Below are 18202 nucleotides of genomic sequence, written 5' to 3' on the forward strand. Positions count from 1 at the left end.
GAGTACAGTAAGTGAAAGGTAAGCGTGAAAAATTTTTGTGGACAAAGCCTCAGAATTTTTTGAACAGATCTCGTATTGCGCATACACAGGAAAAGAAATCCAGTACTATACAACTATATTACTGATGAGAAACTGCTGGAAACAGTATCTACCCTAAGATGTCTAGGAGCAACTATCCACAGCGGTCTTACGTGGAATGGACACGCAAAAAAAAAAAAAAAAAAAAAAAAAAAAAAAAAAAAAAAAAAAATAGTATGAAAAGCAGACGCCAGACTGAGATTCACAGAAAGAATCTTTAGGAAATGTAATTCATCCACGAAAGACGTGGCTTATAAGACGCTTCCTCGACCGATTCCTGAGTATTGTTCATCTGTCTGGAATCTGTACCAGGAAGGACTAATAGGAGAGGTAGGGAAGATACAAAGAAGAGCGGCACGTTTCGTCACCGGATCGTATAGTCGGCGCGAGAGCGTTACAGATATGCTCAACTAACTGCAGTGGCAGGGGCTACAAGAGACGCGATGTGCGTTAGGGAGAGGTTCTTGTAGATGAGCTTCTTGTCTGTTTAGAAGATTTATAAACTGAGGGTGGACTAGATGTACTATGCCTGTCTGAACATCATATAGTCAAAGGTATAGAAATGGTAAATGTAGGTGGATATAAGCTTTCAGCACATGTAAGTAGAGACACTACAGAGAGAGGAGGAGTTGCCATATATGTTAAAATCAGTCACAGCGTCAAAAATTTGGAAACTAAAAAATTTTGCGTAGAGCAACATATAGAAGCATGTGCATGGGAGCTTAAACTAAATAATGGCACTTTTATAATTGTAGCCGTGTATAGGTACCCACTGGGAAATTTTCAACTATTTTTGAAAAACTTGGATACTTTGTTGTGCTACCTGTCAGACAAAGGAAAGCAAATTATTGTTTGTGGGGATTTCAACATAGATTTTCTGAAAGAGACCGATAGAAAGCTTGACCTTGAAGTATTACTTGGTTCTTTCAATTTGACATCAGTTATTGATTTTCCTGCTTGGGTGGTACAGGAAAGCAGCACACTGATAACGTTTTCATAGACCATGATAATTTAATCAAATAAAAACTTTTCCTGTTGAGAATGGTCTGTCTGATCATGATGCACAGCTAGTTACAGTATATGATATAGCTCAATACAGTAATGTGAAACAGTCCTCCAAAATAGTGCGTTCCATTAACGATTTAAGTATTCAAAATTTTAGGGGAAGCTTGCAACAGTTAGACTGGGATGAGGTGTACAGGGAACATGGTGCTAATTTAAAATTTAACCTATTTCATGATACTTTTGTGAGTATATTTGAAAACAGTTTCCCTAAGAAAACAGTTAAATATAATTGTAGGAAACAATGTAAAAAGCCATGGCTTAGTAAAGAGATAAAAATATCTTGTAAACAGAAAAGGGAAATATATTTTATAGCTAGGAGGAGTAATGCTCCTGAAACAGTGAAACATTATAAGAAAAGTTATTAAGAAAAGTTATTAAAAAGTTCACAAGTATGTGCATTAGGTCTGACATTAGAACATCTGATAATAAAATTAAAACAATTTGGAATATTGTGAAAAGGGAAATAGGGCAACTGAGAGCACAGGAAGACTGTATTTCTGTCAAACACAATAAAAAGTTTGTTAACAAGAAGTCAGAAGTAGAAAACATTTTTAATAATCATTTTTAAGTGTTGTAGAGAAAATAGGATCCAGTTATTCATTAGAAAATGCAAGGCAGTATATGGAAGAGGCAGTGCCTATGCAATTTCATAAAACTGAAATTCAAGCCACGTCTCCTATAGAAATTAGGAATATAATAAATTCACTCAAAAGTAAAAGTTCACATGGCATTTCCAACAGAGTACTGAAACCTTGTTCCCAACAAATAAGTAGGATTTTCATCCCATGTATGTAGTAGATCACTTAAACAGGGTATTTTTCCAGACAAACTGAAATATGCATTGTTAAACCATTGCATAAAAAAGGGGATAGATCTGATGCTAACAACTACCACCCAATCTCACTTCTTATAGCTTTATCCAAAATTCTTGAAAAAATAATGAATTCAAGAGTAGCATCACATATTTGTAAAAATTAAGTTCTAACAAATGTCAGTTTGGCTTTCAGAAAGGCTTTTCAACAATAAATGTTACATATGCTTTCACTGATCAAATATTAAATGCATTGGATAACCGAACATCACCCATTGGGATATTTTGTGATCTATTAAAGGCTTTTGATTGTGTGAATCATGAAATCCTTCTAAATAAGCTTAAGTATTGTGGTATGAGTGGACAGCGCACAAGTGGTTTAATTCATACTCAACTGGAAGAATGCAGAAGGTTGAAATTAACGGTACAGATAGTCTGCAAAAACCAGCAGAGTCCTCTAACTGGGAAGGTATCAAGAATGGTGTCCCGCAAGGTTCAGTCTTGGGTCCCTTATTGTTCTTGATATATATTAACGACTTGCCACTCTATATTCATGAAGATGCAAAGGTAGTTCTTTCTGCTGATGATACAAGTATAGTAGTCACACCCAAAAAGCTAGAATCAGCTGAGGAGATTGCAAATAATGTCTTTCAGAAAATTATTAAGTGCTTCTCTACAAAAGGACTTTCACTAAATTTTGAGGAAAAAACAGTTTATACAATTCTGTACAGTGAATGACATAACACCATTGATAAATATAAACTATGAACGGAAGTCTGTTGCTAAGGCAGAATACTCAAAATTTCTGGGTGTGTGCATTGATGAGAAATTGAATTGGAAGAAACACATCAATGATCTGCTGAAACGGTTATGTTCAGCTACTTATGCTATTAGGGTTATTGCAAATTTTGGTGAAAAACATATCAGTAAATTAGCCTACTATGCCTATTTTCATTCACTGCTTTCATATGTCATCATATTTTGGGACAATTCGTCATTAAGAGAGAAAGTACTCATTGGACAAAACTGTATCATCAGAATAATAGCTGGAGCCCACCCAGGATCACCTTGCAGACATTTATTTAAGGAACTCGGCATATTCACAGTACCTTCGCAATACATGTATTCACTTACGAAATTAGCCATTAATAATCCATCCCAATTCAAAAATAACAGCGAAGTGCATAGCTGGAACACTAGAAGAAAGGATGATACTCCCTATTCTGGATTAAATCTCATTTTGGAACTATGCTGCCACAAAAATCTTTGGTCATTTGTCAAATAGCATTAAAAGTCTGACAGGTAGCCAACCAAATTAAAAGAATTTCTCAATAGATATGAAGTAGTAACTGTAAAAAAATAATTAATTAATTAATTATTTTGCATAAAGAAAACTTATGTTAAAGTGGCACATTCCACATCATTACGAAATGTCGCATTACTGATTTATGGAACAAGGATAAATGTATGTATGTATGTATTCACACTCCATTCCAGGTGTTCTCTCGTCCACATTCTTCGCACACAAGTGGACTGCAGAATCAGTACTGTTGCTGGTAATGGACGTCTAGAGGACGAGCTGGATAAACTCTCCATACTGTTCTCATCAACACAGCCCCCACTGCTGTCACCACAATCCTAGCATGCTGTTCTGTTTCATTCTACTTAAGATGCCTACCTACGACCCATGTTATTTGGAGGTATCGATCATCAGCTGTTGTTGACTGCTGGCGTCTGCTAAGAGACAGATCTTCAACGTTTGCTGTGTGGCCACAGTGGCCGAATGTTCGCACGACGATCCTGTGTGTACGTCAGCTCTGCAGCCAACTGACAACCCTTCTTGCTGTAAAGCGACATTGTCCTACTTGTTGACAGACTGAACAGTGCACACGAGGCACATAATCCAGATCATAATTGGAGAGACACTGCGCGCTACTAAATCACACCTGAAAATGTAAGTTTGCTTTCATATGCATAGCAGTGGAGGTTTATGATACAAGCCCTATGCAGATCATGAGAGTGGAGCTTAATTTTATTAAGCTGAAATTATATGAATGGAACAAACTGAGGAGAATTGAAGAGTGAGATACGCTATCTGATCGAAAGTGTCCAGGCAGCCCTATTTAATGCGGAATCGATCACTGGCTGTGACGAGAAGCGGACCTTCCAGTATAGAAGGAAGCTGGGAGTAGTGTGTCATCAGCAGAGAAGCCGCAACAGTAGCATTGGTTGGTCAGGAGGGCTCAGAGACTTTGAATGTGGACTAGTCATGGATATCATCCGAGGAACAAATGAATCACAGACTTGTCTACATCTACATCTACATACACACTCCGCAATCCACCATACGGTGCGTGGCGGAGGGTACCTCGTACCACAACTAGCATCTTCTCTCCCTGTTCCACTCCCAAACAGAACGAGGGAAAAACGACTGCCTATATGCCTCTGTACGAGCCCTAATCTCTCTTATCTCATCTTTGTGGTAAGTTGGCGGCAGTAAAATTGTACTGCAGTCAGCCTCAAATGCTGGTTCTCTAAATTTCCTCAGTAGCGATTCACGAAAAGAACGCCTCCTTTCCTCCAGAGACTCCCACCCGAGTTCCTGAAGCATTTCCGAACACTCGCATGATGATCAAACCTACCAGTAACAAATCTAGCAGCCCACCTCTGAATTGCTTCTATGTCCTCCCTCAATCCGACCTAATAGGGATCCCAAACACTCGAGCAGTACTCAAGAATAGGTCGTATTAGTGTTTTATAAGCGGTCTCCTTTACAGATGAACCACATCTTCCCAAAATTCTACCAATGAACCGAAGACGACTACCCGCCTTCCCCACAACTGTCATTACATGCTTGTCCCACTTCATATCACTCTGCAATGTTACGCTCAAATATTTAATCGACGTGACTGTGTCAAGCGCTACACTGCTAATGGAGTATTCAAACATTATAGGATTCTTTTTCCTATTCATCTGCATTAATTTACATTTATCTATATTCAGAATTAGCTGCCATTCTTTACACCAATCACAAATCTTGTCCAAGTCATCTTGTATCCTCCTACAGTCACTCAACGACGACACCTTCCCGTACACCACAGCATTATCAGCAAACAGCCGCACATTGCTATCCACACTATCCAAAAGATCATTTATGTAGGTAGAAAACAACAGCGGATCTACCACATTTCCCTGGGGCACTCCAGATGATACCCTCACCCCCGATGAACAGTCACCATCGAGGACAACGTACTGGGTTCTATTACTTAAGAAGTCTTCGAGCCACTCACATACTTGGGAACCAATCCCATATGCTCGTACCTTAGTTAGGAGTCTGCAGTGGGGCACCGAGTCAAACTCTTTCCGGAAGTCAAGGAATATGGCATCCGTCTGATACCTTTCATCCATGGTTCGCAAGATATCATGTGAAAAAAGGGCGAGTTGCGTTTCGCAGGGGCGATGCTTTCTAAAGCCGTGCTGATGCATGGACAGTAACTTCTCTGTCTCAAAGAAATTCATTATATTCGAACTGAGAATATGTTCGAGAATCCTGCAACAAAGCGATGTTAAGAATATTGGTCTGTAATTTTGAGGATCCGTCCTTCTACCCTTTTTATATTTTACGTAAGACCAGAATTTCCTTGGGTTTTCAGAAAGATATTTTGCTAAGGTATGACAGGGGTGACTTGTCAAACCCTTCTAAAGCTGCCCAGTCGATTGCGGTGACGTAATTGTGAAGTGGAAATGCGAAGGAAGAACCAGAGCTAAATGAAGACCAGGCAGAGCACAAACATGGACCGTAGAGCACTGCACAGTGTGGCTGTAAAATATCGCGTAGAATCAGTGGAAAGAATCATTCGTGTGTTCGAAATTGCTACCATCAATGCAGTTAGCAGAGTGACTGTGTGTAGGGAGCTAAAAACAATGCGGTGCAGTAGGTGAACAACTCATTAGCTGCACATGCCTGTAGTCACTGTTAAGCGCCGCTTCATGTGGTGCCAAGAGCAACGCCACTGGACAGTGGATGCATGGGGACGAGTGATCCGGAGTGATGGATCACGATATACCCAGTGGTAATCCGCCGAAATGCCAGCAGTCGTTCCATACCAGAACGAAAGTGTGCACTGCCTCTGCCACTGGGCATTTTGAACACAACCTGTGATGTACCATTGTCTTGCTACTAGTCAGAATCCACACAACTAATGTATGCAACCGATTCGCACTAAAACGCTGCAACAAACACCACTGACAATCCAATTTACCTGCCTTTCAGTTTGTTCACTCCAATAATTGTATGTTTGCACAAACAATGCACTTTTTAAGTGTTACTGCAATCTTTTTATTGGCTAACAGTATGAACCCTTGACTACCAATCCACTCTCTGAAAACTGCACATCAATAGCACCTTCCATTTCTGCAATATCTGCGGTGCAAGTTTCATGCGATTCACCCCTGTATACAGCATGTTGCATCTACCCATAAAAAAATTGGAAGTTTTTGGCTTCCTAACTGAACCTGATACAAATCTGATTTAAATTGATTTGTACACATTTGATTTAAATGTATCATAAATAATGTTATGTTTTAAAAAATTATCACTCATTGCTGTAACTCTACAGAACGAGTAACATATCTTATGCTCACATGTTGTTGTTGTGGTCTTCAGTCCAGAGACTGGTTTGATGCAGCTCTCCATGCTACTCTATCCTGTGGAAGCTTCTTAACGCCAGTTTTTCTTTCTCCTGATAACAACGTCCTCCTGAGTAGTCCCCGCCAGGAGATCCAAATGGGGGACTATTTTACCTCTGGAATATTTTACCCAAGAGGACGCCATCATCATTTAACCATACAGTAAAGCTGCTTGCCCTCGGGAAAAATTACGGCCGTAGTTTCCCCTTGCTTTCAGCCGTTTGCAGTACCAGCACAGCAAGGCCGTTTTGGTTAGTGCTACAAGGCCAGATAAGTCAATCATCCAGACTGTTGCCCCTGCAACTACTGAAAAAGACCTTGCCCCTCTTCAGGAACCACACGTTTGTCTGCCCTCTCAACAGATACCCCTCCGTTGTGGTTGCACCTACGGTACGGCTAACTGTATCGCTGAGGCACGCAAGCCTCCCCACCAACGGCAAGGTCCATGGTTCATGGGGGGGGGGGGGGGATCTAGATAAATATTCCCCTCAGTTAATATTTGGGGTCCAGATATTCCTTCTACATTTATAGATATGATGTTCAAAGTTGGACCTGAAAAATACCTTTCAGATAAACACTGATGATCACTAGAACTTTTCTGAGGACTATGGTTTCGCTAGAATAGTTGTTAACTCACTGCCCAATCGAAGATTCTAGTTGAATTTCAAGGAAGACAAAGTCATTATAGGAACCAAAGAAATAGTCTACTCCACGGGAGTGTATTATCACAGATGCTGAATGACCTCGCTTTCACAGTACGGAAAGATGAAATGAAATGATTGTGTGATTACGGCCACCTGTCGGGTAGACCAATTGTCCGGTGCAAGTCTTCTCACGGGACATCACTTTGGTAATTTGCATCTCGATGAGGGCGAAATGGTGACAAAGACGACACGACACCTAGTCTCCGACCGGAGAAAATCTCCAAACAGGCCAGGAAGCGAACACGGGCCCATCGCACGGCATTCTGCTGTGCTGACCACTCGCGTTACAGAGACACGATTTTGAAGAAGCAGAGCAGGTGTTGACAAGAGCTCTGGAAGTGTTTTCTGATTACTGCAATGAGAACCACTTGAATCCGAACCTACACAAAACTCGCGTCTGCCCCTTCCATCTACAATGTAGACAGGCAGGAAAAAGTTACCTCAGACAGATCACTCACTCTGGCTGTACTCTCTCAGTACGAAACGTAAGGTGTCAGCCCGAAACAACATCATCCAGAATGTACTCGGTAGCCCAACCCCACGACGTCCAAATTTCTGCTGCAGCACTCTGTCCCTCTTAGCGCGAGTCCGCCCACACAAGAGGAGCAGCCGGGAGGCTGACTACCGGACACGAGTGCGGCCGCACTCACCGCCGGCCGCGCGTCCCTCGCCGCAGCCGCAGCCGGCGCCGGCGCCCCCTGCCAGCAGCTGCAGCAGGCGGCGCTGCGCCCCCAGCAGCGCGCGGCCCTCCGCCGTCCTGAGGCGGCGCCGCTGCCCCGCTGACCAACACAACAGCCGTCACTGCCAGCCGGGGCCCACACCTGCCACAGCGAGGCTCACCTCTCAACCACTGCCCGGCCACCGACTACACCAAGCGGCACACAGTGCGCACAAAATAACTTGGCTCACACCTTCGCAGGGGAGGGTCACCGGTAGTGGTGGGGGAATCTGCCACGAACGGCCACTGCGCAGTAGGGGAAGGGAGGGGCACAGGGCACTTCGACTGCTCGGGCCTACACACAGATGCGTATCCTCGCACAACTTCTAAACTGAAACTGGCGAGTTTGCAAATGGGTTACGTCAGTATTGTAGTGTCGCGGAATAGTAAAAGAGTTGGAAACGTGGAATATTGTCAAAAGTTTCGTTGCCTATGCCGAGAGCCAGAGGCAGTAGGTTAGCCAAGAGGTAAGAGGATTGCACATGTATCGGAATGTGTCGTCACGCAGGGGCAGTGGCCTGGTTACACACAACAGGCGAGAGAGAATTGCTTACCACGTGGGTTTGTGTTAGACGGAGACTTCCGTAGAGTGTAAGACAGAGGTATAGCGTCAGCTGTAATGCATTTCATAACTTCACGTAAGTCTGTCGCAAGAACACCTAAGGGGCGAGTACGAGGATAAATCAGTAGTATAAGTGGAACGAATGCGTTCATTACAAATGAGCATGACGTCAGGACCTCACTCGAGCTTCCTTTAAATACGCCAGCTTTGATAGCAACACGGCATTTGCAGTTAGATGTGTAATGGGACGCTGCATAGCACTCAGCTCGGTGGTCAACACGTTAATCTTTATTAAGGAGATGTTGCAGTAAGGGCGGCCCATCCAGCAGCAGACGTGGGGGGACAGTACCAGCTCTGGTCCTCACTGCTGCCGCTGTCAATCATCAACCAAGGATTAGCAGACATCGCGGCAGACTCGCTCGCCACCAATGCTGACCACATCAGTGAGCTGTCATCAAGATCGTGCGGGGCTTAGGCCCTGCGCATCCGCCGTCACAACGGGGTGAGCCGACGACGCTGGGGGATTGCAGTCCGTTCCGCCCGTCCACTGCGGACGAGCCACCAGGAGGAGCAGGGAAGAAGACGGGGTGGGATAGAGTACACTCCGCACTACGAGAACGCCTCTCGTGCGAACAGTGCCGGGACTCCAACCCGGAGCCTCCTACGCGCAGTGGCCTGCTGTCCACTGCCGAGCCGGTCAGCCAGCAGGGCGCCGCCAGCCACGCGCGGCTGAAGTAAGGGCATTCCACCACTATGTCACAGCACGTGGCGCTGCGCTAGCGAGACTGGTGCGGCCCGGAGCTGCTGTCATTGGTCCGAGTCAGCGAGGACTCGGGGAAGGTCGTTGATATCACCAAGCTCAGCCAGCCTGTGTTACGCGGGGCACATTGTACTCGGCAGGAATAAAGGTGTCATGAATTAATAATATTTCTTTGGCGTTTCTGACGCGTCCACAGTCATTTCCTAGCATCCCGTCAACTGGAGAGGTCACCGCTCGGCTTCCAGTCCACTGTAGGCGACCGGGACCACCGGGGCGCCAACAGTATGACCAATAATACGACAAATATAGTCGTCCAAATTCGATATTCTCTCACTAGGGCACAAAAAAGAAATAGTCGCGTAAATAAAGGACCAACAACAGCAAAACGAGTGCAATCGCATCCTGCCAGTAGGAAATCTAATAAAGTAAGAACGTGGCAGTACTGCGCCTAGTGCACATCTCACTCACTATTCTTTCTTTCTTTCTCGGGGCCTTTGTCCCGCTCTAACATGTGGTCAGTTTTGTTAGCACGGATGTGGCAGTCTTAATTGCAGAGGGTGGCCAGATGCCCTTCCTGACGCCACCCCAAATCACCCCGGGATGGAATTAGTGTACCCCAACTGGCTGCATCTAGTGTAAGTCATGAAATAGTGTGAACATTTTCAAATGTCTGTGAGTTGCATAACTGAGGCGGAACTTGGGGACCAGCCCCATATTCACCTAGTGGGATGTGGAAAACCGCCTAAAAACCACATCAAGTCTGGCCGGCATACCGTCGTTAATCCGCTGGGTGGATTCGATCCGGGGCGGCGTTCCTGCCCGAGTCCAGGAAGCAGCGAATTAGTGCTCTCAGCTACCCTGGCGGGTCACATCTCACTCACTATAACAGTAACAATATAAAGTAAAGCAAGTGTGTCACTAGGAAATTACATGTCCATCCTCTGACGACCTGTTTGTCAATATTATCTAAATGTAAAATTTTCTACACCTCTTTCCTTGTCTCTCCTGAAGTTTCCACGTCCTTTATTCTATTTGTTGTGCAGTTTGGATTACTAACAGCCCTCTCAAGCACACTTTTTAATTAGATTTTTGCTCACTCGATTGCCTTTTCCGACATACGAGGGTTGCTCAGTAAATAATGATCGTATTTCTTTTTTCCAATCATAATTTCTTGCATCAGAATTTAGTCTTATGATTTTCTACTAGTTTAATGTCATTCTCAGCACTCCTGATTCTCAACTGTGAGAGGCGGGCAAGCTGAGACATGTTCAGTATCACCTACCGCAGCAATGTAGGTGATGTGCAGTGAACGATATGTCGTTTTGAAATTCTGCTTGCGTCTCAACAAATCTTGAGCTGAGGTCTGCGTACTGTCACAGGTGGCCTGTGGAGAGTCAGTTATTCCCTACAGAAGAGTGGATGATGGTTTAAGTCTTTTAAAAATGGGACACAAACAATTCCAAAGGAAGGAGGATATGGGACTCCCGTTACTAATCTTACAGAATAAAACAACACCACCACTCTTGTCACTGTGAGAGAGAATTGACGAATAACCTTATGAACACTTTCTGAAATACTAAATATTTCATTTTATGCCACCCATAAGTTGAGACAGAAAATTTAGGGTTCGAAGACTGCCAGTTCCCAAACAAAAGGACATTCATGCACAGGTCTGCATGCAGTTTAAGTTGATGTTAGTGAGCAAGCCCCAAAGAAGTAAAGTTTGCTGGGAAAGTTACGGTCATCTCGTTTTTTGATATTCTTAAAATGTTGCATCAGCATATTGTACCTGGACACACGCAACTGGCCAGTACTACAGGAATGCCCATATCAGACATAAAAGAACACATACCCACGAAGCAGGCTGAATGCTGCATCACATTAATGCACAGTCACATATTACAAATGTTGTTACTGAATATCTTGGAAAATTCAATGTGAAGTGCATCCCTCACACTTTCTATGCCCCCGATTTAGATCCATGTGTCTTTTTTCTTTTCCCAGACCTAAAGAGACACCTGTTGTGCGAAGCATTTTCCATCGTCAGAAGCAGTAGTGAAGAGTGCGGAAGTGATCATGAAAGACCTTTCAAAAAATGGTTTCAAGCATTTCTTAGGAGAGTGGCAGAAATATTGAGGCACGTGCACTGCATCCAAAGGAGACTATCTTGGGAAGGACCATCAAGATTATGTGGATGAGTAAAGGTATTTTGTGAAAACAATCGTAATCATTCTTTATTGAACAGCTCTCATAAATTTAATGGCACTCCATATTATCATATGAGCCTGATTATGAAGAAGTTTAGTGTCTAGTGATGTAGTACAGAGTTAGCAATCAGAACGCTCGGAAGAGTGCAGGTCGGAAGGCGACAGCCAACTGGGGCCCCATCCGTTTGGAGCAAACGGTTGGGCTCGCCCAGGGCTGCGGAGGAGAATGCGTTTCTGCTCGTGGGCCAAGTTATTTTGCGCGCGTTCTGTCCCAGTTACCTCTACCTAAACTGCATGTTGAATGGCAACAGTCTCAGTGTGATATAAGAACACACCCGTACAACGTCTCTTGTCTAATAACAATATGGCTACCGCGAACAGGGCCGGATTTATCCATAGGCCCAGTAGGCTGGTGCCTAGGTTGCCAATAAGAAAGAGGGCGCCTAGAGACCTCTAGCAGAGCTTGTATTTTCGATAGAGCTAGCCAAAAAGGAAAAAAAAGGTATGTAATTTGAACACATGAAAGTAAGCCAGCAGCAGTAGCGTTTGGTTCATTGTTGAGTTCAGTTAGAGGCAACCGTTATTATCGCTGATCGTAACTGTTGTACATTTGTGTTACGCATCGATTCGAACTGTTGAACGAAACCGGGAAGATGCTGTTGAAGCTAAGAGATTTTGCGAGTGTAAGTGCGGAGTCGATGATATGTTTCTTTTAAGTAATTCCGTTATTAATCTATCAGATTTTAGGCGCGCAATCGCCGATACCAGATTTCTTCATCTGATATTTCGGTCATCTTTCGAGCGAGCAATGGGACGACGGCCGAAATATCAGGTAAGGAAGCAGGGCTCCTGCGGTTGCAGCCTCAAATCAAATGAGCCGCGAAAGTATGAAGATGCACAGTTCCATTATTGACATTTTTTTTTTAGAATTTGCAACCCTATTGTTCTAGGACAACAAAAAACGAAAACTAAACATTTCGAAAACAAACGAGTGGTATGTGATGAGGGGGAGGGCAGGGGAGGGTGTCTTCATTTCTAAATCCGGCCCTGGCCACGAAGCGATTATCAACAGATGCGAAATAAAATACTTTTCCTATTCTTCGTGCCCATCAGTCACTACGTTTACATGCGACACATTTTCCGCGAGACGAAAACCGTTTTTCGCTGTCTTGTTTACTATCCGCAAATAAAGTTTGCACTCGGCGCGGTGTTTGCTGGGAGCAACCGTAAAGGCATTTCCCAAATACCAGTCGCTCCCATCAGACGTCGCGCCAAGTCTCAACTTTATTTACGCCTTTACATGTTAAGGTCTGAAACGGACTTGCTAGCTTAGTTAATCATGGCAACTCGAAAACAGCTGTTACAAATGGTGATTTACGTAGCACAATCACTGTTTCTCTTCAGTTAGATGAGGTGTAAACAGCTTCAGTTTAAAAACAAGACGAAACTTGACAGTCCAAGCACGTTCAAAACCGGTTGCGTTTCCATGGGAGGGAAAATCGATTGCGGAATTGGAAAACAGGCAACTCGAAGCGGATTTCCACAATCGATTTTTGAGTGTTTACATGACCACTCAGAAGCGGTATTGGGAAATCGGTTTACGAAATCCGGTTTTGGGAGCCCCGTGTAAGCGGAGTGAGTGTATTACAGAGGATGTTGCAGAATTCTGAAGAGCGAAATGAACTGCTTTAGAACTAGTGAAAAAAAGAGGGAAGACAGTTCTGTAGTATTACTTCAAAACACGAGGACGAGGCGATAATTGACAATTCAAATAGAATATTTATTCTGCCTTATTATCTCTTACTTTTACTCATTTATTCTATTTCATTTGAAACAATGCTAGGAGATCGATAATTAGCTACCTCTAAGTACAATGGATTAGAAAAGTAAAGTGTCCCAAATAATGCAGACCATTCTTGTGCAAAGTTGATGTATTTTAAATAGTTAAACACGTCACTGCTGTTAGAATGGGATACGTAGGTACTGCTTGCGAGTAAATAGAAACCGATAGTAGAATGTGCAAGGGTATCTTCTTCTCAATCGAAAGCGAAATACATTTTTACGAGCTTATTATCTGAAGTGATGCATTGCCTACAGGTATGCATGTTACCGTTCAGTGTCACAGGTACATGTACTGCATATATGACGGAATTCCTCTCAACATGACAGTTAATATCGAGTTTGATGAATATGGGTCCTTCTGGGTTCTACATGTGATTTACTGAGTGTCTGAAGGAGATTTATACAATTTCACAAGAATGTATATTCTACATGAATGAAGATATAAACTTTGGATGGATTTTAAAAGATTACCAAGACCCAGTTGTAAGCTGCTGGTTCATCTGCTTGCCGATAAGTGTCTCTGTGGCGTATCTGGATCGCTCGATCATTCATTATCGAAGCGACAATGCTAAAAGGGTTGTTGTGTGCTCTATTTCAACAGTTGCAATTCAATTACGACTATGCGGAGCGCGAGAGGGTGGGGGAGGGGGCGGGGCTAAGAGTATTGCATTGTACTGTTGGCCCCTAGCCTGGCCTCCCACTGTTTTCTATGGTACGCGTCCCTCCACTTTTGGATAATTTGAGTGCACTGCGATGTCGTATAGCAACACTGGCGAATGTAGTGACTCCATTAAGTTTGGGACGAGTTTCACTACCGTCTGGGTATTTGTCGTGCCTCTGGTGGGGTCCACACGGAACATTTGCGAAAGGCAAATGAATACTTTGATACTAGACATAACTGTAAAAAGTACCGTAACGTGGTAGTATGTGCTTACGTGTAAAAGATATACCTTGTAAAATCAGATAGTACTTAATATAAAATCGAACAATGCTGTTCCTTTCGTTAAAACGACCGGTAAATTAGGGTAGGGACGAATCACCGAAATGTAAATATCGATATTCGATATAACTGACCACTACCGATATTAATTTTGATACCGACATTTAACGAATGAAAGATAGCGACAATTAATGAACGAAAGATAGGGATCTCCAAACAAATCAATGCTCTTCCTTCCGTTAAGATGTCGAGTAACTCGGACTAGGGATGGGACATCGAAATATGAATATCGATATTTGGTGTTATCGAATACCACCGTAATGAATGGTTCAAATGGCTCTAAGCACTATGGGACTTAGATTAGATTAGATTAATACTTGTCCCACAGATCATGAATACGACACTTCGTAATGATGTGGAACGTATCAGGATAATGAAAGATATTACATTACACAAAATATTGCATGACACTAATGTTTAAGTTGTTGTTTTTTTCCCTTAATTTATATCTAAAAATTCAGCCAATGAGTAGAAGGAGTTGTCATCTAGAAATTCTTTTAATTTATTTCTAAATATTAGTTGGCTATCTGTCAGGCTTTTGATGCTGTTTGGTAGGTGACCAAAGACTTTTGTGGCAGCATAATTTACCCCTTTCTGTGCCAAAGTCAGACTTAACCCTGCATAGTGAAGATCATCCTTTCTCCTGGTGTTATAGCTATGCACACTGCTATTACTTTTGAACTGGGTTGGATTATTAACAACAAATTTCATAAGTGAATATATATACTGTGAGGATCCCTAGATCCTTAAATAGATGTCTGCAGGATGACCGTGGGTGGGCTCCAGCAATTATTCTGATTACACGTTTTTGAGCAATGAATACTTTTCTACTCAACGATGAATTACCCCAGAATATGATGCCATACGAAAGCAGTGAATGAAAGTAGGCATAGTAAGCTAATTTACTGAGATCCTTATCACCAAAATTTGCAATAACGCTAATAGCATACGTAGCTGAACTCAGACGTTTCAGCAGACCATCAATGTGTTGCTTCCAGTTTAACCTCTCATCAATGGACACAACTAAAAATTTTGAAAATTCTACCTTAGCTACAGACTTCTGTTCAAAGTCTATATTTATTACTGGAGTTGTGCCCTTTACTCTACGGAACTGTATATACAGTGTTTTATCAAAATTTAAAGAGACTCCGTTTGCTGAGAACCACTTAATAATTTTGTGAAAAACATCATTTACAATTACATCACTTAGTTCTTTGTTTTTGGATGTTATTACTATACTAGTATCATCATAAAAAAGAACTAACTTTGCATTTTCATCAATGTGGAATGGTAAGTCATTAATGTACATCAAGAACAGTAAAGGACCTAAGACCGAACCCTGTGGGACCCCGTACTTGATAGCCCCCCAGTTTGAGGAATCAGCTGTTGTTTTAACATTACACGAACCACTTGTTTCAACTTTCTGCATTCTTCCAGTTAAGTATGAATTAAACATCTGAGGTCGTCAGTCCCCTAGAACTTAGAACTACTTAAACCTAAGGACATCACACACATCCATGCCCGAGGCAGGATTCGAACCTGCGACCGTAGCGGACGCGCGGTTCCAGACTGAAGCGCCTAGAACCGCTCGGCCACACCGGCCGGCACTGCCGTATGGTTTGACGAGAAACACACGAGACACTCACAAGACGAAAGAAGGTGAACGGACTTCTGAACTGTGTTTTACAATAAAATTACAGGTCACATATAGAAATGCGGTCTTGGAGAACATAATACCTTTTGTAATCCGAAAATACGTTATTTTTGGCGATGTCAAAACAAATATTAGGCATGTGGCAGCGTTTTCAAAACCAGGCGAAGGAAGACATGCTTTTTTAATGAGCGGTAACGATCATTTATGTGTTACTTCGATTTTAATGACAGTATAGTCGTGTTTTGAATGTAGTTAGTCAGAGATAATATTTGTTTCTTGTGATGGAGATTGACGTATTTCTTATTGTTAATTTACTGTGCTGCATATTACTGGCGTTTTATTTTACTATTATACCCAGCAGAAGCAACTATACATGGTGAATCACCTAAAACAGATACTGCAAACATGCGGAAATGGGAAGTGCTACCGATGTGCGGTTTTCACAAAATGACTTGGCAGTCAGGGGCTGGTATTCTTAGCCAACAAGCAGATTGTTTCAGCCATAAATAGAAATATTAAAAAAGTTAGGAAGATTTTTCTGCTTAGCAAAAGTAACAAAAAGCAGATTACAGAGTACCTGACGGCTCAACACAAAAGTTTTGTCTCAAGTACAGATAGTGTTGAGGATCAGTGGACAAAGTTCAAAACCATCGTACAATATGCGTTAGATGAGTATATGCCAAGCAAGATCGTAAGAGATGGAAAAGAGCCACCGTGGTACAACAACCGAGTTAGGAAACTGCTGCGGAAGCAAGGGGAACTTCACAGCAAATATAAACATAGCCAAAGCCTTGCAGACAAACAAAAATTACGCGAAGCGAAATGTGGTGTGAGGAGGGCTATGCGAGAGGCGTTCAATGAATTCGAAAGTAAAGTTCTATGTACTGACTTGGCAGAAAATCCTAAGAAATTTTGGTCTTATGTCAAAGCGGTAGGTGGCTCAAAACAAAATGTCCAGACACTGTGTGACCAAAATGGTACTGAAGCAGAGGATGACAGACTAAAGGCCGAAATATTAAATGTCTTTTTCCAAAGCTTTTTCACAGAGGAAGACTGCACTGTAGTTCCTTCTCTAGATTGTCGCACAGATGACAAAATGGTAGATATCGAAATAGACGACAGATGGATAGAGAAACAATTAAAATCGCTCAAAAGAGGAAAGACCGCTGGACCTGATGGGATACCAGTTCGATTTTACACAGAATACGCGAAGGGACTTGCCCCTCTTCTTGCAGCGGTGTACCGTAGGTCTCTAGAAGAGCGTAGCGTTACACAGGATTGGAAAAGGGCACAGGTCATCCCCGTTTTCAAGAAGGGACGTCGAGCAGATGTGCAGAACTATAGACCTATATCTCTAACGTCGTTCAGTTGTAGAATTTTGGAACACGTATTATATACGAGTATAATGACTTTTCTGGAGACTAGAAATCTACTCTGTAGGAATAAGCATGGGTTTCGAAAAAGACGGTCGTGTGAAACCCAGCTCGCGCTATTCGTCCACGTGACTCAGAGAGCCATAGACACGGGTTCACAGGTAGACGCCGTGTTTCTTGACTTCCGCAAGGCGTTCGATACAGTTCCCCACAGTCGTTTAATGAACAAAGTAAGAGTATATGGACTATCAGACCAATTGTGTGATTGGATTGAAGAGTTCCTAGATAACAGAACGCAGCATGTCATTCTCAATGGAGAGAAGTCTTCCGAAGTAAGAGTTATTTCAGGTGTGCCGCAGGGTAGTGTCATAGGACCGTTGCTATTCACAATATACATAAATGACCTTGTGGATGACATCGGAAGTTCACTGAGGCTTTTTGCAGATGATGCTGTGGTGTATCGAGAGGTTGTAACAATGGAAAATGGTACTGATATGCAGGAGGATCTGCAGCGAATAGACGCATGGTGCAGGGAATGGCAATTGAATCTCAATGTAGACAAGTGTAATGTGCTGCGAATACATAGGAAGATAGTTCCCTTATCATTTAGCTACAAAATAGCAGGTCAGAAACTGGAAGCAGTTAATTCCATAAATTGTCTGGGAGTACGCATTAGGAGTGATTTAAAATGGAATGATCATATAAAGTTGATCGTCGGTAAAGCAGATGTCAGCTGAGA

General features: G+C 42.7%; 1 protein-coding gene across 3 annotated transcripts in view; it reads right to left on the reverse strand.

Moving 5' to 3' along the window:
• Positions 1–18202, reverse strand: part of LOC126484385 (zinc finger protein 474-like) — a 270411-nt gene that overhangs the window by 14634 nt on the left and 237575 nt on the right. The gene's annotated exons all lie outside the window — the stretch shown is intronic.

This window comes from Schistocerca serialis, chromosome 6 (assembly GCF_023864345.2).
Source record: "Schistocerca serialis cubense isolate TAMUIC-IGC-003099 chromosome 6, iqSchSeri2.2, whole genome shotgun sequence".
Taxonomy (NCBI): Eukaryota; Metazoa; Arthropoda; class Insecta; order Orthoptera; family Acrididae; genus Schistocerca; species Schistocerca serialis.